Genomic DNA, 22,750 nt, shown 5'->3' with positions numbered 1-22,750 from the left:
TGGTTGTAAGGTCCAATGAAATAAAGTGTTTTTTATCTTAGTAAATCATTTACTATTTTGTTTTCAATTTTGAAGCAAAATTAACGTTTATATATTCAGGTGTAAAATTGTTCATTGACCCAAATGAAAATAGACTTTCACAAAGGAACAGTTTAATGGCTTGACATTGGAAGTGTTCACTCAGAGTAGCACTGCCTTCAGATGCTCACAATAGCCTCGATTAGTGGTTCCAGGGTCGGGGGGAGGAGTGTATGCCTTGGGAGACACTTGACAGTGTCTGGGGACATTGATTTATGGTTGTCACAACTAGGTGGAAGGGTGCTACTGATATCTTGTGGGTGAAGCCAGGGATGCTGCTAAACACCCGGCAATGCACAGATGCCCCCACTCCCCCAGCAAAGAGCTGTCTTACCCACAGTGTCAGCAGTGCCAGGGTGAGAAACTCACATGACTGACTATGTCGTCTCCAGTTCTTGTCTGGGGCACGCCTCCCTAGGCCCTGAGACGTATTGTGTGTTTGGTTTGGTCCGAAAGGTGTAAAATAACCCCAGAGAACATCTGTGACCCTAGGTCCACCTAAGAATGAGCCTTCTAGAATGTTCTAGAATGACTTCTAGAACAGTGGTTTCCACTCAGCCTGTTTAAATATGAAGACCTTTTTTAATGACCAGAGCTTTCAAGGAGTCTCACATAATTGTCAACCCATTATTATTCAGTAATGGAGAAAATGTATCATAATGCTAGCACACACATTCACACTCACAAAGTGGCTGTAGGTTAGTGAGATATTTACAGTAACTTCTGTCTTGGCAACATGACATTTGAAAAACAATTATACCTGCGTGTCTGTGTGAGACCCATTATTTGTTCAGTCTCCAGCTAGTGCTTGGGTGCATATGGATTTGATGGCCCCTGGAAGGAAACCTTTGTCCTCATAGGGGGAAAATGGCCCACAACCTGGGAAACCATCGTTAATGAGTATTCCTTTGAGACAGAGACGACTTGGAGAATCCTTACATTTGGAGCTGAGCAAAGGGTCAGTCTAGGACAGAGGAGGAGTGTCTTAGCCCCACATACAGTGACCGCTCATTAACTGTCTGCTAATGATAGGGGGCGCTCTGCCGTACTTTTCATGCCTTATCATCTATCATTAAAGGACTCTGACAGCTGAGGCACCAGGCTGCTTTCTCTAGCCCCACTGAGGGTAGGAGCCCTGGAATGAAGCCAGTGGATAGAAGAGACTGTTTCCAAGACACTGAATCTTCTGGGACTGTCTGTGTCCACTTTTTCAAAGAGCACATTGTGAAATGACAGGAGGGTAGAACCTGGAGTTAACAGAGATGTGAAGGAGACAATTCTAAGAAGGCAGCGAGAGGACTGGTGCCAGTGGGAAGAGCCCCTCCAAAGAGTAGGTGTGCTGGCAGCAGGTCTGAGAGGATGAGGTGACAAATGTCCTTTTGCTCTGGGAAGGAAGCCAAAGACATGCAAGAGCTGTGGCTTGGGTTCCAGATCTTAGATCACCTTTTCTTACTCAGAAAATTAAGGTCCACGTTCCTTGCAGGAGACTAGCTAAAGCAAACAGATCAAGAGGCGGCCGGTTGGAAGAGCCCCAGATGTAGTAAGAGGGTGGAGGGGAGGGAGAGGATGCATAATCGGCTATTTTGGCAGCTGTACCGTACCAAACTCTAGCTTTGAAGATTTTGCTTTGTCTCCCAAACTAGAGGCCTTTTCATGGCTGCCATCAGTCTTTCAAATACTTTGAAATGAGGCTTAAGGTCTTATATGAACCTCAGGGCAGGTTTTATTTTGATGATTTTGGTTCTCAGTTCATATTCTCTACATTTCCATCATGTAGTGTGTCAGTTAGCTACCGCTGTGTAACAAACCACCTCCAGACTTAGCGGTTTCAAAGAGTAACTTTTTATTATTTCTCACAAGTCTGTGGATTGGCTAGGGTGGTTCTGCTGATCTGGGCTCGCTTATGCATCCATGGTCGCGGATGGGGGATGACTGAGAGCGGCTGGTCAGGGGCGGCCTCAGACGGGGGCCTCATTTCTCTCCCACATGTCACCAGCATCCTTCTGTAAGGCTCAAGGGGCACATTTTCCTAGCAGTGTGTCCGGGAGAGAAAGAAATTCACCAGTGCATTTTCAAGCTGCTGCTTGTATTATGTTTCCTATGGAACCACTGTCAAGCAGGTCACACAGCCAAGCTCAGAGTCAATGTGGGAGGACGTCACTCCAGAAAGTGGATACAGGCAGGTGGATATGGGACTAGTGATGCCATCACTCTACCCGAACTGGTGACATACAAGTAAGTCAGTTGATAGGTACCAGGTGTCAGAATGACTTTTCTCCTGCATATTCTTTTATGTTTGGTATTGCTGCTTTGGAGCTAAACATGTCATGTATTTTAACCTACCTTGTGGTTGAGATCCACCTCGGCAGGCATCTCGACTAGGCGGTTTAAGTAGATAATTTTTCTATCTCTGAGTCATTCTGTCAGCTACACGGTGATGATAGAAACCCCGGGAATACAAATACCACTCTAACAGGGCATGTTCAGAGGAACTAAGTAAAAGAAGTGTGTAGATTTAAGAAGAAACAGAATGGAATCCCCATGGAGAAAAACTTCCTGGTAATTTTATTTTTAAGATAAAGTGACGAAGGAAGAAGTGATTGTTAGCTGTGACTACGTAAAGCTCCAGTTGGCCATCTCTTTTTTTTGGAGTCGATGGTGCAGAACAGTGAAGTGCGGCACTCCAGCCATGTGTGAGTTTTGTCAGTAGGGCATGTAACTGCTGGATTTCGAATTGTTATGATCAAATGAATATGGGAATATTTATAAACATATATGAATAATAAGAATACATTTTTGCACTTTGTCAGGAGAGAGCTGCCATATTATTTGGAGCCTACTTAGATAGAATAAAGTGGAACTTTCTAAAATTCCAAGAAAAGATAGGGAAGATTTTTCTAAAACTTTGTACACTAAGTTTTTACTTTATACAGTTTGTATTTACAGCATTGCCATCGGTCTTCTCTCAATCTTAACTATTTCTATTCATATATTTCCTTTTGTTCAGTGCTCATAATTATACTTTTGTTTTCTTTTTGGCAACACATTTCTCTGCTTTCTCCATTTGACGCATTCAGAGAGACTAAGTGGCGAACACTAATTAATCTTTGCAGTGTGTCTTTTTATTTGATTAATTGAGGCACAGAGTGTCTAGGAACACCCTCAGTGACATGGAATTTAGTGGCAGACAGGATGGGAAACCTTCAATTCAGGCTCCATAGCTGCTGCAATAAGCATAAGGCAGTGCTCATGAGGCTGTTCAAAGTTTACATTTTACTGGAACGTAGATATGGGAATTAGTGTATCTCCACGTGATATTCACCTTTTCTTAAAATGTCCTTCCTTACTTGCACGGGGAATGAGTTTATCTCCATTGGAAGTTTTCCTAGAGTCTAGGGAGGCAACCAGTTTCTAGCAAGTAATCTCACGGGTTGCAGGCTTGCATTTTGGTCATTTGTCTGCACATTGGCAAGTGAATCCATCCCTTGAGCTCTGTGTTTTTTTTCCCAATTAATGAAACAGACATTAGGCATTTCAGTGATAAGCATAAAAGAGTTTGACAGACTTCTTGAAAAGAGGGCTTATGTGACTAGGAACAAACAGCTCCCTGTGTGATGTGTTGGGTCTTTAAGGGATATGCTAATTTGTCACCTTGTGTCTTTCAGTAGAGGCCACTTGAGTCAAGTTCAGTTTCCAAGAAGATACTTCCCTTGAAGAACTTTAACAGGTTAACATGAAAATAGTTACCACCTTGGGAAGACATCTAAATGTGTGCAGTTAGACAGCCATTGTAAATTATAGTATTTCATTCAGGAGAGGCTATCTTATGAGTTATTTTTCATGATTGATACATAGAAACTACAAGTAACAGAAGCACCCTCTTTGCTTTGATTCGATTCACTGGGTCTTCCCTCCAGAGCTGGAGGGTCTCAGTTTCCCTGCTCTAGTGGTCAGAGCGCTGAGCAGTGAGTGACTGCGATGGCAGGCCTTCCTGGGTGCCTTCTCTAGCTCCTCCCCCTTTAATTTGCTTAAGACCTGCGCTCACCTCTACCGGTGAGTTCCAAAAGCTGCGTCTGTCTCCTGTGCCTCTCAGCCCCTAGTACAGCAACTGGCAGTGAGGTGACCAGTCCATATGGTACTTGGACGGGAAGGAATGAAGGAAGGCATAGTGGGGACTGGAGGTGACTTCTCTCTGAGGCATTTCAGAGGCCTGTCATGTCCCTAGCCTTCCCTGTGAAAGGTTTGTTCCGTCCCGATTCTCACAACCTGTAGTGACTGTTCTCAGGACAGACGCCTCTCAAATCTGAATGCACATCGGAATCACCCAGGGTACTTGTTCTGGAGTCCCAGCCCTGAGCCACTGACTCAGGATCTCCAAGGAGTAGCCCCCCAAATTTTCTTTTCTAATGGTTCCAAGACGTTTCCAATAAAACTGCCCTGAGAATCCATGCCGGGAACTATTGGTCCAGACCTGCTACCAGCCTTGGGTGTGCCCTTACTGAAAGCTCCTTCCTCTTGCCCAGGTTCCCAGTAAGATGAAGGTTCCTACAACCCATTTCGTCTTGTTCGTGGAAAGTAACTGGAATTAAGGGGCAATAGCTCTCTTCCTCACCTATAGTATCGTGCTGATGTTTAGCTATAGTTGTTATTAAATTCAGTTGTATCATTGGACACTCTGCTACTCCTGGAGCAGAGGCCTTAATGCTTAACTGGTACACTGTAATCAACAGAGGGAGGATATCCACATTCTGTGACCTGTGCAAGAATGACATAAACCTTGGCATAACTAGATCAAAGGAATGTGAAGGTTCTCTCTACACAAATCAGCATGAGGAAATGCATCTATCCACATTAATCACAGGTCATGAAATCTGTATTCAGACTTTGACTCACCTATAGATGGTGTTAAAGACGATAACTCGAATAGACATACATCTTAGAATTTGTCTATCAGCAAGCTTCTCCTTAAGTATTAAGTCAGTAATTTGGTAAGAGGGCTAAACATTTCAGCTAAAGATATTATCTGAGATTAGTTACCATTTGCAGCTGAAATAATGTTTCCCTTCCAAAACTTGATCAAATGAAATAGCCATTAATTAAACACCACTTCCTTTCCAATTGGAGGAAGTGAATGTAAATAGCAAAGGCTGGAGGCCAAAGTGTTTTTGAGATGTATGGGGTATTTGTTATGAGTGCAGCTGAGGTATATCTAAGCCACTTCATCTCCTACTGCATAGTTTTTTAGTTGAATAGCCTCTCTCTTAAAAACAAATTATAATATCTTTAGGATCAGCCTTAGTTGGGGGGACAGTATTTCCCATGCCCCGTATTCTTGGTTTTCTGAGTTCAGCATGCAGCAAGCTCTTGCCAGAATTATGAAGTAAGCCGTGTGTCTTTAGTGACTGTGTCCCTCATTCTCCTTTTTGTGTGCATGCTGGCTAGGGCTCTGGTAGTTGCATGACACACTCTCAAGCTGGTTTAAGCCCAGTGGAGACTCTGTAATTAGACTATTGAGGTATCTTTGGAGTCATAGGGCAGGAGTCCAGCTGGGACTCAGGAGGGCTTAGAATCATAAACGTCTAGATTTTTCTCTCTTTTCTCTTTGCATCTCTTTATAAATTTGCTTCATTCATTTCTTTCAGTCAATATCGGCTTTTGTTTCTTTTTCATTTATTTTTTAAATTGTGGTAAAAACCACATAATATAAAATTTACCATCTTAACCATTTTTAAGTGTATAGTTCACATTGTTGTGTATCCAGTCTCCAGAACTGTTTTGTCTTGCAAAACTGGAACTTAGTACCTGTTAAACAACTACCTGTTTCCCCATCCCGTCAGCCCCTGGCACCCACCATTGTACTTTCTGTCTCTATGAATGTGATGCTCTAGGTGCCTCATATAAGTGGAATCCTACAGTATTTGTCTTTTTGTGACTGGCTTATTTCACTTGGCGTGATATTCTAAAGTTTCATCCGTGTAATAGCATGTGTCATAGTTTCCTTCCTTTTTAAGGATGAATAATATCCCATTGTATGCATATACTACATTTTGTTTATCTATTCCTCAGTCAGTGGATACTTGGGTTGCTTCCACCTTTGGGCTACTGTGAATAATGCTGCTATGGACATGAATGTACAAATATTTCTTCAAGACCTTGCTTTCAGTTTTGGGGGGATATATACCCATATGTTTGGGTCATATGACAATTCAATTTTTAATTTTTGAGGAATTGCCGTACTGTTTTCCATAACGGCCACACCATTTTACATTCCCATCAACAGTGTACAGGGTTCCAATTTCTTCACATCACCACAACACTTGTTATTTTCTCTTTTTTTGATAGCAGCCATTCTCCTGGGTGTGAAGTGATCTCATTGTGGTTTTGATTTGCATTTCCCTAATGATTAGTGATGCTGAGCATCTTTTCATATGTTGTTGGCCATTTGTATATCTTCTTTGGAGAAATGTCTGTTCAGATCCTTTGCCCATTTTTAAATTGGGTTATTTGATTTTTTGTTGTTGAGTTCTTTATATATTCTAAATATTAACCCCTTATCAAATACAGATTTGCAAATATTTTTCCCATTCTGTGGGTTGCCTTTTAACCCTATTCGTTGTGTCCTTTGGTGCACAGAAATTTTTAATTTTGATGTAGGCCAGTTTATCTATTTTTACTATTTTTACCTGTGCTTCTCGTGTCATATACAAGAAATAATTACTAGATCCAATTTCATGAGGCATTTCTAAGATTTTTACAGTTTTATGTCTTACAATTAGGTCTTAGATCCATTTTGAGTTAATTTTTTTATGTGATATAAGGTAAGGGTCCAACTTCATTCTTTTGCATGTGGATATCTGGTTTTCCCAGCATGATTTGTTGAAAAGACTGTCCTTTCCCTATTGAATGGTCTTGGCACCCTTAGCAAAAATCATTTGATTACAAATGCAAGGATTTATTTCTGGGCCCTCTATTATATTCCATTGGTATATATATGTCTGTCTTTATGCCAGTACCAAACTGTTTTGATTATTGCAGTTTTGTAATAAATTTTGAAATCAGGAAGTGTGAGACCTCCAACTTGGTTCTTTCTTTTCAAGATTGTTTTTACTATTGGGGGTGCAATGAGATTCCATCTGCATTTTAGGATGGATTTTTCTGTTTCTGCAGAAACAGCATGGGGAATTTTATAGTGATTGCGTTAAATCTGTAGATCACTTTGGGTAGTATTGACATTGTAATAATAGGTCCTCCAATCCATGAACATGGAATACCTTTTCACTTGTGTATTCTTTAGTTTCTTTTAGCAGTATTTTGTAGTTTTCAGTGAAGAAGGCTTTCACCCCCTTGGTTAAGTTTACTCCTAAGTATTTTATTCTTTTTTTGATTCTATTTTAAATGGAATTGTTTTCTTAATTTCCTTTTCAGACTGTTCATTGTTAGGGTATAGAAATGCAACAGATTTTTCTGTGTTGATTTTCTTTGCAGCCTTGCTGGATTTGTTTATTAGTCCTAACAGTTTTATTTTTGGAATCTTTCAGGTTTTCTACTTACAAGATTATGTTTGCAAATAGAGATCATTTTGCTTCTTCTTTTCCTATTTGGATGCCTTCTATTTCTTTTTCTTACCTGATTGCTCTGGCTATAGGACTTCCAGTACTGTGTTGAATAGAAGTGGCTAACGTGGGCATCCTTGTTCTGTTTCTGATCATAGAGGAGAAGCTTTCGGCCTATCACCGTTAAGCATGATGTTAGCTGTAGGCCTTTCATATATGGTCTTTTTTATGTTGGGACAGCTTCCTTCCATTCCTACTTTGTTGAGTGTTCTCATCATGACTTTCAACACAGAGTGAGCTCTGAGTCGGGTCAAATAAAGGCAAATACTAAGAATGAAGCTTTTCAAGGGAGCTCCTTGACAGACCAAATAATAACAATCCTGTTTTACCCCACTTAGTGGCTTCAAGGCAGCTTGGTTTTCATGGCTACTGTAGTTGCAAGGCTGTTCAAGAATCCTGTGGAATCGAGGAGAGGGATATGGGAATAGGCCAAGTTAAAACACCCAAAGTTTTCTGTTCTTAACAAGAGTCACCTGTTTTTCTTTAATAAACACTCCTTGGATTGTTGCAAGCCTCTGACTAATTCCCAGAGCTCTGAAAAAGTTGACATTACAGTTTTTGCCAATGTTCTCAATTGATTTTATGGAGGAGTTGAATGTCTGAGGTTTTTACTCTGCCATTCCAGAGGTGCTTCTCTCCTCAGGCAGTGTCCTGTGGTTCATTCAGATGTGGACACGGGGAGAGGCCCCTTTGTGTAGCAAAGCCGTCAGGGACCGACCTTGTGGTTCGTGTGCCTGTGCTCCTCTGCAGACCTCCCAGAGTGGAACGAGGCTTATGGAAGAACACCGCCTGCTTCGGCCACATCTCCCTGAACACCCACCCCACCCTGCCACCTCCTACGTGTCACGTGGGAGTCCTAGGTACTTGCTGAGCCGCTGAGGAAGGTGTGACAGAGTTTCTGGGACAGTCCTCCCCCCACCAGCCATGGGACTGTCTGCAGGGTTTTAAGTTTATCCAGTCAGAGTCTTAGAGCAACCAGAACTCTAGGAAGACCCTGTCAGCCCACCTGCATCACTGGAGCTCTCAAAGGTGTGGCAGAAATGTGCATCCTGGGAGGCTCTCCCTCTTCCCCTGCTTTCCTGCAGTGGTATGTGTGGGCGTTGTACACCCCACTGGCAGTGCCATATGTGTGTGGAGCTCATTTTAGCTGTCCTAATCAGGAAATGATTCAAAACAACTGTTTTTTTTTTTTAAAAAACTACTCTATTTCATCTGTGTTATTCTTGAATATTGGATTTATATTAAATAGTAGCTTGCCCTATTAACTTTAATATTACAGATTTGTGCCTTTTGAACTCAGCATGCAGATTTATGCAAATTACATGAAGCTTTTAAGCTAGGAGTCCTAACATTTACATTTATAATCCCATTTATCCGGGACTTCCCTGGTGGTCCAGTGGTGAAGACTCCACGCTCCCAATGCAGGGGCCCTGGGTTCCATCCCTGGTCAGGGAACTAGATCCCACATACCTCAACTAAGAGTTCGCATGCCACAACTAAAAGATCTCGCGTGCCACAGTAAAGATCCCGTGGGCTGCAACGAAGACCTGGCACAGCCAAAAAAATATCCCATTTGTACCATGTCACTATATTACTAACTCACCAAAGAAAGAGATGAACTATGGGGATTGACATGCTTGATTATTTTAATTACACTACTGTGTAAACCAGAAAACATACAGTAAATGACTTTCCAAAGGTATATGTATATAGAGCTATTGACTTAGAGAACCAACCAATATCCAGGCCCAATACCCCATCCATCTTCTTGAGCTGTAGTTTGTATACCTATACTCTAGTGTGTATACATGTATGCTGTATTTATAGTGATCTAATAATTAGTGCTTTAAATAGAAGGGACAGAACACTAATCTGGGGGCAGTTTTAATTATGTTTTCATAGATCTGGTTTCATTAAATCTTCTGACCCTGGCTTCTTTCCCTTTCCTTTTCTTCCTCTTCTTTCCCTCTCAATCTCTTCTGTATTTGTCAAAGTTCATGACATAAAAGATCAATGCCCTTTTGATCAGAGTTCACAGGGATTGGTTAATGGCAAGAGATCCCTGGAGAAATAGTCTAGAAAAAAATTTGTTGCAAACAAACAAAAAAATACCAGCAAACTGTGTGTATTAAACTGAGATTGGTTTCCTACAGGATGATTTGTGTTCTTCAACATTAGTAATTTGTATTGAGCTTTGGTATGACATGACTTTTACTTATCGAAAGGCATAGATTTGATTGTACAGGATCAGATTGATCCCACATCAGTGCACATGGCTTGTGTCAGGAAAGGCTCTATTCAAGAATAAGAAAAGTCCTGGGTGCCTTGAATAGGAGAGGAGTACTTAGACACACAGATGGGGAAAATCTCAGTGTAAGGGTGAGGGGGGAACGCCTGTGAGGGATAGTTCAAAAGCGGTCCTTTGTTAAGTCTGTGCCTGGAGGTGACAGCGGGTGCATTTGGAGTTGCAGGCTGTCTGGCCTTCTGGGTGAACTTGACTCAGCTTCCGTAGCCGGGCACACCTGACTGATGGGGACCCCGCTCAGGGCTCTCTGAACTCTGAACATTCAGCCTGTCCTCCCTGCCACATGCCCTCCACCTTTTCCCTTTTGTGGCCTTCTGTTTACAGAGCTGGAATTATCAGAGCAATCAGAATTGACCTTTTAATTTATTTAATTAACGGAGAGGGGCCAGGCAGCCCAGAGAAGGCAGAAGCCTTCTTAAAACAGACACTCGCACCCCCCAGTCTTGCTTTATTTTACTAGAACGGATGTGCTGGGATACAAAATACCCGAATACCTCAAAATAACCTCAACTATGAACAGCTAAAGTAGTTAACATTTAAGAAACAATTACCATATGCACCAGGAATGTGCTTAGTGCTTGATATGTACCAGCCACTGTAGTCAGATGCAGGAGAAGGAAGGGCGGATACCTCACCCCGGTGTGTCGTACGAAGAGATGAAGACAACGGCAGATAAGGAAACCGTCCCGCTTGGATATTACTGCATGCAGCGCAATGCCTGGAACTGTAGTAGCCATAACTTAGGAGCCATCTGGAGCCATGAGTGGATCATAAGATGTGTCTCCCAAACGGTGACGTTGTTCAGCAACAGCACCAACCCTGGAATCAGTTCCTCCATATTTATTAGTCTGTGTGATTAGTAAAACAATGGCAATAAAACTATTCATTAAACACCTTTCTTCAAATATTCTGTAACTTGCATCCAAAAATCATCCTACTGGATGTCTTGAATCATTGCCATCTCTTACCTTGTTTATTGCAATGGCCTCCTAATGTGTTGCTGCCTCAGGGTCCTTCCTACTGTTTGTCTGCTTTGGGTGCTGTTCCAAGATTTTTCCATAGCTCGGTCCCTCACTTAATTCAGTTGTGTTCTCAAATGTCATCTCCTCAGAAAGTTCCTCCTGATCCAAAATAGGTCCCTTTCATTTCTCTAATTGCTGCTAAACCCCTTACCTTACCCTGCTTTGATTTTCTTTGTAGCACTTGTCACTGCGTGTCCTTATGTCTGTCTCCAGTGTCTGCTCTATTAGAATGTAAGTCTCATTTGGGCGTGGGCTTCACCTACCAAACATTTAATAGGCATTCAGTACATCTGCTAAATGAACTAATAGTGTAAATACAATGAAGAGTCAGTTTCTTTCTGGTGGTTGTATTTTCTCTTCATGAAGGCCAAATCCTCTTGCACAAGTTAAGTAATAAGCCTTCTTATTATGATCCTTAGCTTTACTGTTGTCTTAAAAGCAAACATTTTTATAAATCATTGATTCTCCTCTTTGCTCTGAAGTTCCCTGCCGTTGCTAAATATAACCTTGGGAATTTTTTTTATCCAGTGTTTAAATTATATCAGATTAACTTAGATGAAGATCCTGTGGTATCTTGACGTCTCTCAGTTGTTTCTCTGTTTTGTTGGAATATTACTCTTTACGTACATAAGTAATATGTATCTTAAACCAAAGTTATGCTATCAGTAAAATCCTAAAGCATTACTGTTAATGTCCAGAATAAGATGAAGATATCTGCTTCTGCCACGACTCTTCATTTTAAAATAGTCATAGACTCACAAGAAGTTGCAAAAATAATAGAGTCCAGCTTCTCCCATGGTGACATCTTGTATAACTGTAGTAAAATATCAAGACCAAGAAACTGACGTTCATGCAATACTGTAAACTAGGCTACAAACTTTATTCAGTTTTCACCAGTTTTTTTTTTTTTTTTTTTTTCCGGGCCTCTCACTGTTGTGGCCTCTCCCGCTGCAGAGCACAGGCTCCGGACGCACAGGCTCAGCGGCCATGGCTCACGGGCCCAGCCGCTGCGCGGCACGTGGGATCTTCCCGGACCGGGGCATGAACCCGCGTCCCCTGCATCGGCAGGCGGACCCTCAACCACTGCACCACCAGGGAAGCCCCAGTTTTCGCTAGTTTTAACATGCCCTCTTTGTTTTAAAGTTTCTAGCCAATGTAATTAGACCTGATAAGTAGCAATAACACTATTGGAAAAGAAAAGAGAAAAGAAAGAAACATATTGTTGTTTGGAAATGATATATTTTTCTTTTGAGAAAAGTCCAAAGTAAATGGTTGAAAACTATTAATTTGGAAGCTGTTAGGCTGTTAGGCTGATTAAGAACATATACTCTGCAGCCTGGCCGTGTGGGTTTGGATCTCAGCTCCACTGCAAACTAGCTGTCATTCTTTTAGCAAACTCCTTAACCTCTCTGTAAAGGTTCTCTTCATCCGTAGAATAGGAATATAATAGTAGCTACCTCACTGAATTGTTGTGAGGATTAAAGAAAATGATATATGTAAAGCGTTTAGAACTACACTCAACACATAATAGGATAAATTATATGAAATAGCTGTTTCTGTAGATCAGAATGGCTAGGTATTGGCAACGTCATATAGTTTGACCTAAAAGTAACATATAAATGTTTTCTCTTATTAGTGTTATTACCACCATTAAGAGAAGTCAGTAAGGGCAACTAGTCAAAAATTAGATATGAAAAAAATCAGAGGATATCAACTTCTAACATCACAGTATGAAGAGCTCCACTGACCCTCTCCCCAGTGAAACTGATAAAATTATTATTTTTTCTTTTAAATGTAGTTTCTAGAAATGGTCATAAGGGCAAGGGACAAATGTAGAAACATCTATTCAAGAAAATCTACAAAAATTCTGTAAGAGAGGTGAGAGTCTATGGAATTTGAATCAAGATTGCTCCTTCCTCCTCCCTCCCAGCTTAACAAGGTAGAGACTCCGTTCGAGACCCCTCAGCCTAGAAGAGGGCTCCTTATGCCTCTACCTCCCTGGTGAAGGGCTTTCTTCCTGTGAGAGAGCATCGGCGTTTCTCATCCTGCCTCAACTACCTGTTGCTGAGTCTCAGCTCCAGCAACTGCAGTAGAGAGGTGGAGGCTCCCTTCTTCCACCAGCCTCCACTTGTGGATGGGACGCTCTACCTTGGATTCAGCACGTAAAGAATACTGAGGTCCTGACCACCTTTACTTCAACTCATGAGGCAGTGGTTCCAGGCCAAGAGAGGCAAGCTGAGAGGACCTCAGGCTTCTCCCCTGTGCCCCCCACCCCCCACCCCAGCACAGAGCTCAGCTCCTAGAGGAGCAGGTGGGGTGTGACACTCAGAGAAATTTGCCTTTGTCCCCACCCACAGCTCCAGAGCCCTGGCTCAAAGATTTTTGCCTGGGCGGGGGAGGGGGGAGTCCTCCTGAGGTTAGAACAAGTATCAAACACTGGCCTCAAAAACCACTCCTTCAAAGGAGGCGGGATTTGATTGCATTCACTTGTAGAACAACTTATGCCTCAGAGCATTATTGAAAACAATAGAGCAGTTAGTTGTTAGTTAGTGGAGTTTAACAGCTGGGCGTGTTCAGGGAAAGAAAGGAAGAGAGCTCTGCCAAAACCACTGTCACCCCAGGTGACCGTGAACATATCCAAAGAGCAATACTGGAGGCTTAACATTCTGGAGGAGAAATACACTTTACTAAAATAATCCAGCCAGTCAATAAACAAGCAAATAACAGTTAGAAGCTCCATAGTTGGGGGAACCAATACCCAGAGTTGTTACAATATATGTCTAGTTTCCAGAAGAAAATTATGAGGCATGAAAAGAAACAGGAAAGTATGAGCCAAACACTGGAGGTGGGGGTGTGGTGGTTGTGGGGGGGAAGCAGGCAACAGAAACTGCTTCTGAGAGTGACCAGATGTCAGATTTATCAGGAAAAGTCTCGGAGTAGCTATTAGGAATATATTCACAGAACTAATGGAAACCACGATGAAAGGAGTAAAGGAAAGTATGATGAAAATGTTGCCTAGAGAATGTCAATAAACAGAAGTTATAAACAAGAACCAAATGGAAACTCTGAAGTTAAAGAGTATAATAATTTAAATTTAAAAACTTACTAGAGAAGCTCAACAGTAGATCTGAACTGGCAGGAGAAGGAATAAGCAAGCTTGAAAATCTATCGATAGGGTTGTGCAAAAGCTGAAGCACAGAGAGAATAAAGAAAGAAAATGAAGAGAGCTGTGAAATGTCAGACGCGATTAAACACACCAACATATGCATAATGGGAATACCAGAGAGAAAGAGAGAGGGAGATGGGGGCGGAAAAAGTATTTGAGGAAACAGTGGCTGAAAACACCCCAAATTTATTGAGGAACAGTAACCTATCCAGCCAGCATGCTCAGTCAACTCAAAGTAGGATCATTGCAAAGAAACCCATTATATTTTTATGAATAGATACATCATAGTAAACATGCTGAAAGTCAAAGACAGGGAGAAAATCTTGAAAGTAGCCAGAAAGAAAAATGGCTCATTACTTGCCAGGAAACCCAAATAAAATGAGCAATTGACTTCTCAACAGAAACAGTAGAGGCCAGAAAGCAGTGGGATAACATGTTCACACTGCTCAGAGGAAAAAACAAAAAACAACCCTGCCAACCAAGCATCCTATATCCCACAAAACCATCTTTCAAAAATGAAGGTGAAGTAAAGACTTTCCCAGATAAAAATTGAGAGAATTTGTTACTAGCAGATCCTTATAAGAAACACTGAAGGAAATTCTTCCAGCCAAAAGCAAATGACTAGGTGAGTTGAATCCACATGATAAAGCAAAGAACACTGATAAAGATCCATCAGAGAATTAAGGTCACAGGGCCAACCTCAATCCCCAAGGTTGGAGAGACAGGTGAATACAGAGAATCAGAGCTGAGATCAGCTACCTAAAACAGAAGCCACTGACCCACTAATTCACAGGAACACTTAAATCGTAATTCTGATGAACTGCTGGAGGCTAGGTGTAGACTACCTGAGACTTAAAAACTCCTGGATGCCCAGTCTTGGGAGGGCTCCCACAATTTTGTGAGTTTTATCTCCTGGAATCCCACAAGATTCTTACTGTAAAAATGTGGGGGAAATCCTTCTTGTCCTAGGCAGGGAAAAGGAAAGTAACCATTTTGAAAAATATACCCAGAGCATTCTTCATACAAAGGCCAGCCCTCCATGGGAAACTAACTCACCAGAGCCTTATCTGACCTGAGAGCAGGGCAGCTGGCCAGCTTTAGCCCCATCTAGCCTTCCTGTCTCATCTAAGGGAAGGAAAATTGGCCAAGATGTGCTTCTGAAGGTCTCTTCATAATCAGATTTAACTGATTAAATCTGTTTTTTAGGCCCACTAAAAAACCGAGATTTAATCATAAGATTATAGAATGTGTTCCCTCCCAAACACCTTACCACGAGGTCAGTAGGGCTCCAGTATAATAATAGTGGATGGCAACTGAGAGGGCTTCAGGACACAGACTCTATTTAAGGAGGAGTTCTTAGGGAAACCCAAAGAAAACAGGGGAGGAAGAGAAACCAACAACAAGGGAAATGAAGTTTCTGGCACCTGCAGCTACAGCAAACATTAAACACAGCCCAGGTTTTAGCCAAACTAACATAAAACCTCACACTAAATGCCTACTTACATCAGTTTCTATTACCCCATACATCATGCCTGGTTCTCAAAAAAAAGAAACAAAAAATTACAAAGCACGCCAACAGGAAAGAAAAATCAGAGTCAGAACCAGAATCAGGAATGACACAGATTTTGGAATTATCAGACAGGGAATTTAAAGTAACTATGATTGATATATTAAGGGCTCTAATGAAAAAAAGACAACTTGCATCAGCAGATGGATAATATAAGCAGAGAGATAGAAACTCCAAGAAAGAATCAAAGAGAATAACAGGAAAAAAAAATTCTTAAAAAAAAAAAAGTGTCTTTGATGGGCTCATTAGTAATCTGGACATAGACAAAGAATAAATCAGTAAGCTTGAAAATATGTCAATAGAAACTTTCCAGACTGAAGCATCAGGAGAAAAAACAATGAAAACGGTGGAACAGAATATTCAAGAACTATGGGGCAATTACAAAAGACGTAAATATGCATAATAAGTATACGAGAAGGAGAAGAAAGAAAAGAAGAAATATTTGAAGTAATAATGGCTGAGAATTCTCCAAAATTAGCTACAAACACCACACTAATCTTCCAGGAAGCTCTTAGAACACCAGTGAGGATAAATTATAGAAATCTGCTAGTAGGCAAATCATATTCAAACTGCAGAAAACCCAAAGACAGGGAGAAAATCTTGGAAAAAAGGAAGAGTAGTTTTAACATCTTACTCAGCAGGAAACTAGAATAAGAAACACATCAGATTTCTTGCGGAAAATCACGCAGGCAAGGAGAGAGTGGAGTGAAACATGTAAAGCATTAAATAAAAACACTCACCAACCTAGAATTTTGTATCCAGTAAAAATTACCCTTGAAACCTGAAGGAGAAAAAGTGAAGGAGAAAGACTTTCTCAGCCAAAAACTGAAGAATTTGTTGCCAGTAGACCTGCCTGGCAAGAAGTGTTAAAGGAAGCCCTTCAAAGAAAAGGAAAATGATACAGGTCAGAAACTCTGACCCACGTAAGGAAAGAAGGAGCATTATAGAGGGGACAAAGTAACATGAAATAGTTCACTTTTTGTACTCATAATGTAAAAAATCAGTATCTTAGAATAGTTACTGTGTAATTCCATTTTTACAAAGTTCAAAATATAGGCAACCTAAATTATGGTGTGTAGAGATGAACACATAGGTGGTAAATGTTCATTGTGGTGTGAAGACAGGTGATGACCCCAGGGGGCACCAGGCAGGAAAGTTTCCAAGGCTCTGTATTTTGATCTGGGTGATAGTTTATATGAGTGTTTGTTTTTGTTCCATATATATGTGTGTTATTTCACAATTTAAAAATTCTTTTAGATAGCTTTCCTGTATAATTAGCAGTAACCATATAGAAAACATCATGAAAAGAAATTCTCAAAACAACCTAATATTTGGAACAAATATAGCAAGAAGTGTAGAAGACCTTTATGAGACAAACTAAAACTTTACAAACAAATATAAATAATACCTTGACCATGTGATCAATCATACCTTCTTCCTGAATGGGAAAACTTGACATTGTGAGAACATCATTTCTCTCTAAATTGATTCACAGGTTGACTTAAGGCAATTTCAGTCACATTCCTGGAGGATACATGTGGAACGTTGACAAACTAATACTCAAGTCCTAAAGATGATAAATAAACTAGAAATAGTAAGAAAAAAGTTGAAAGTAAAGTAATCACTGGTGTTCAGAGAGGACGATGTAGAGGGATGAGTGCCTTCACTGGAGGATTTCACCTGGACTGGGTGTGGGTGCTTGTGTGTGTGTGTGTGTGTGTGTGTCGGGGGGACAGTGAATGGGAAGCTTTCCCTGGGGAAGTGGTAGAGACTAAACGAGGCCACAGTAAGTGTCAGGGAGAAGGGGATGGGGGAGTGGCGTGTGTGAAGGCCAGCAGAACCGGTACCAGGGAACGAGAGGGTGAAACAGAGACACAGGAGAGGAGCTTGTGGGGACGCTGGTAAGGTAGGAGGGGAAACAGCATGCCAGACCTGTCAGGCAGTTTACGGTTTGAACCAGGAGCGTGATACGAAAATAATGTTTCCGAAGAAGACAGTGGTACAATCTTAAATTATACAATTTATGATACAATGTTATTATATCATAATCATATTGTATATCATGACTATATGATTATACTGTGTATCATTATTACTTATGCAATCATTAATATTAAATAATATAATTTTAATGACATAATGGTACAATATTTAATGATACGAAATTATAAAAATGGGAGCACAAAACAGCATGTACAGTTTAATCTTAATTTGGAAAAAGAAAAACTGTATGTATATACATGCAGAAACTGAGAAATTACTCCAAATTGTTACTCCAGTGGTTTTCTGGGTGGTAGGATGAAGGGTGCTTTTCATATTCTCCTTTATTTTCTAAATTCTCTAAAATGAATAGGTGTTACCAGTTACTTAGGAAAAATATGTATTATTTCAGAAAAATAGATTCAGTTTTATCTTGGAACACTTAAATGAATATCTATATATATTAAAATGGGCTTATGACATGACATGGGAAATACCCATTAAATGGGATGGAGTTCAGGGCTAATGCTGGCTTTGTCCCTTTGAGATCTTCAGTGCACACTTTTCCTCTAAGGACCCTTAAGCTTCAGTGGGTTTTTTTTTTTGTTTTTTGTTTTTTTTTTTTTCTTGCGTTATGCGGGCCTCTCACTGTTGTGGCCTCTCCCATTTGCGGAGCACAGGCTCCGGACGCGCAGGCTCAGTGGCCATGGCTCACGGGCCCAGCCGCTCCGCGGCATGTGGGATCTTCCCGAAACGGGGCACGAACCCGCGTCTCCTGCATCGGCAGGCGGACTCTCAAGCACTGCGCCACCAGGGAAGCCCAAGCTTCAGTGTTTTTTATTGAAATATATTATTCAAACATATGGACTGGGGGGAGAAACTGAAACCAGCTAGCCTTGGGCAATTGCTTCCGAAATTCTAATACATGTTCAGTTTCTTCATGCGTCATGTATTGAGCTGTAAAAATTCTGGTTTTGTTACCATAGGGTATCATAGGGTGAATTAAATCTCATCCCTGTTTCATTTGACCGGGAGCAAAAGCAAATCTTAAAAATTCAAAAGTACTTGATGCAACCATATAACGACTTTATATAAACTTAGAATCTCAGCTACTATATGCTTTTATTTTCAATATTATCCACAGTACCACAATTGTTTGGGTATATATGATTTGTCATATCTAGACATTTTTTTCTGTTCTATAGAAATTCATTAATAATAATAATATTCTGGTTTAAAATAAGTTTCAGTATAGCAGGGAACAAAAAAATCGAGCCACAGATAGATGGAAACATACCAGTAATGAGAATATTTTAGCAGATCATATTTTCACTGTTTCTGAGACTCTAATCAGATGGTCTGATAGATGAATGCATTAAAGAAGGTTAAGGGGAACACCACCTCTTAAACTGAAATAGGAAAAAGAAATAAAAGTCCTTTCCCCTTTCCATGCTTGCTCATAGTTAAACCCTGGTTCCGCCAGAGAAAAAGTACCTTGTATCCTTCTTTCCTCCTTGCTGGACCAGGAGCTGGGGATAAGGTTCCTCTTTGGCTTATGCATTGGGCGGAGTTCCAGTCTCCTACTTCCCTCCCATTCCCCTCCCGGTGGTGGTAATGTACCCTACAGCTCCCAAGGCTGGAGCTATCCTGGTGTGAAATAACAACACTGCAGATTACTTTGGACCAAGTCAGTACTACAAAGGAGAAACAAAACTGAAAACAGAACCCCACCTCTCCCAGTTGTACACAGTGTACAGTGGTTTGACTTTCATTCTTGTTAGCATCCAGGCATTTTTCACACTTTTTAGTGCAAAGCTAACGCAGGCTTACAGACCATGGTAATGTGTGTTTAGGGACCAAGACGTGATTTATTTGCCTAACACAAAATTGACTAAGTTATTGAACAAAATTGGCAAAAATGTTTTACTCCCAAAATACATGGTGATTTTGACTGCTTCAATTAAAAATCACTTAAGAGTATCAGTTTATCATTGCCAAGGGGGACCAGATATTTAATAAGATCTTACAGCCATCTCTAAAAGAAGGTGCTTGATTCAAGTGATTAGATAGACAACAATGAATGAGAAAGAGGTGTTAATTACGTCGCAGAAGAGTGAAAAGTAAGGTGAACCACTTAACTTCGACATCTACTATCATGTCAAATCAACAAGTATAAAAATATTTAAATATATAATTTATATGTAATGCTGTCTATAAATAAACACTAGTGAAATAAAAGATACTCCATAGGGTCATGTCATGTGGGATAAAAGATTTCAGTTTTTACCATCTATTCACACCTTTCTCTTCTGTACTTTTTTCTGCTTAAATTGTGGGAAGATTCCTGAATATGGTGATGACAGCAGAGCAGAGGAGATACATGTCAAGGCTGCCCTTCTTTGTGTAATAGTCTCATGTACCTGCATGTGCAGAGCCTTTCGCTTCTGAGAATTTGCTTTTTCCTTCCAGAGCAGGCCTGCCACCCACAGCGATACCTGAGGATCCACCTTGCAGCTGTGGTTCCAGAGGAAGGCTGGGGGACCCTTGCTCTCTTGGTCCATAGCCCTCCCTCTGGCCCCTGTGTGGCTACCAGCCTGAGGGCTTGGCTTCTGATATTATGGGACATTTAGGCTCTCACTAACGTGGAACTTAAATTTCAGCAAGTGGTTTTCACGCGCACTTCAGTCTTCTGAAGGTCTGATAGTTCTCAAGGTATCGAATAAGAGGGCTATAAAACTAGGATGATGCCCCTTTTTACTTCCTGTTCACTCAGCCCAAGACGCTGCATGTAGCAAACAAAGCGTGAGGGTAGGGCCAGAGATGCCGGCTACAAGAAGGGGGCCCTGGGCGAGGGGGTTGTGGTCAAGTCCCTGAAAGCCTGGGTGCTGTTCAGTCATTAATCGTCCAGGTGGACTATTTGCAAAGGACTGAGCCTCAGTCAGTGATGGTTCTCTGACAGCCATACAGACTTCCTCTTGAAAGGCCCTTTTTCCCCCAAGAAATTGTTCAACATTTCCTTGCCGGCAGTGCTAAGCTCTGATCAGACGCAGCTGACAGGAGCTGGGAAGGGGCCGAGGCAGGACATTGACTGTGGCCGCTGAAGCAGCCTTACCCGGGGCTGGGCTTGGGCTCTGGACAGCGCTCCTCCTGAGTTTCCTCTGAGGACCGCTGTCTGCTGAAAGCCCTGGGAAAATTGTTTTCTGCTTCCATTTCCTTTCCTGGTTCAGCTACTAAATTTGTGTGGTTATGTCTAATTTTCAAAAACATCACCAATGATGGTCTAAAGACTAAAGACAGTGTTTCCTGTGAGGCATATTTCCAGTGAGCAGAGAATGAAATGAGCTCTCTACCAGTGGAAAAGGTATTGCTTTTGCCTTCTATGATTTACATTTCAAAACAACATTTTGGGAGAAAGTTAACTAATAAACACGTTCTAAGTCTCTGCCTACATGATTGAACATATGTCACAGTTTTTGTTTTCATCCTGCCCAATCTGATGGTTGAGGCTGAAATGGACTCTATTAACTTGTCTTCCATATGCTGTTATTCACTGTTATTAAGGACTGCAATCTATGTGGTGAATTTTTTAGATCAATTATTTTAGTCTTAATACATGTTTAGGACTTCAAAGACCCTTTTCTTTTGATTTTCATTCATTTAAATAGTTTCCTGAACATCACAGTTTCTGTGCCTTCACTTTGATATATAATTACTATTCTGCAAGAGCTCCCAATACTTTTAATGTCATTTGACCTTAGGATTTTAATAGAATTAAATGCAAACAAGATGAGAAAACAAGGGCCATGGAGAAACTTTGTTACTGAGCATTCAAAGAAGTTTTAAATTCTTGGTCAAAGTGTGATTCTGTGTTTAAGAAATCAAAAACATGCTGGGAGATGCCTTCAGAAACATCTATAGAAATTGTTTTGATTATAGAATTCTAGCATGCATTATATCATCTGGGACTGTAGTCATCCCTCAGTATCCACACTGGATGGGTTCCAGAACCCCTTCCCTAACCTACCGCTGACTGCACAGTTACCAAAATCCAAGGATGCTCAAGCCCCTTATATAAAATGGCGTAATATATGCACATAACTTACACAAATATTCGCTTATGCTTTAAATCATCTCTAGATCACTTATAATACTTAATACAGTGTAAATGCTATGTAGATAGTTGCCAGTGTGTGGCAAATTCAAGTTTTGCTTTTTAGAACTTTATGAAATGTTTTTCTTCTGAATATTTTTGGTCCACAGTTGGTTGAATCTGTGGGTGCGGAATCAGCAGATATGGAGGGCTGACAGTATGGTATACTCTTTTCCTCTTATCCCCAATTCTTAAAACTCTGTGAATCCATTTCTTTCCTTGCATCTTTATTATTATGAATCATGAGACCCATCTTCCAAGGTCGGAACCTTATTGAGAAACAATGTACGAAAAATTCAGATTTGTAACTTGTAAATAAGTAGTGAGTCTGTTATCTTTGTTGGAAGTCCCAACAATTTTTTTCCATCTAGTTTTTGTTATTATCGCAGCTTTAAATTCTGGCTTTCCCTAATTGCTCTCTCCCCCAGTCTAAAATGGTAGTAGTTCCGTAACCAAATAAAAGGAGAGGCACTGAACTCCCAAGGAGTCTTTGAATTCTGTTACTTTCAGATCAATAAGATGTCAGGGGTGATGATCAAAAATGGAAAGAATTAGAGGGTGTGGGGCAGTATTTCCAGATACGGTAATTTATAAACTAGTTATGATATCAAGCTTATGAATTACTGTATCTAGAAATATTAGAATTTCAATATTAATTTCATAGTAATCTCTTTACTATTTTTATAATCTGAATTTATAAAAATGAAAAAAATCCAAACTCTCTGTCATCTTGTGAACTTGGTTTCTGAATTCTCCTTAGAAACTTTGACTGTTCAAATCATATTTCATTATAGTAAATCATCATCATCGATAAAAAGGAAAAGAAATCACCATCAGTATTAGAGAAACAAGGAATGCATCAGAGTTGG

The sequence above is a fragment of the Lipotes vexillifer genome, unplaced genomic scaffold (assembly GCF_000442215.2).
Source record: "Lipotes vexillifer unplaced genomic scaffold, Lipotes_vexillifer_v1.1 scaffold625, whole genome shotgun sequence".
NCBI lineage: Eukaryota > Metazoa > Chordata > Mammalia > Artiodactyla > Lipotidae > Lipotes > Lipotes vexillifer.
Note: the sequence above shows the minus strand (reverse complement) of the source record.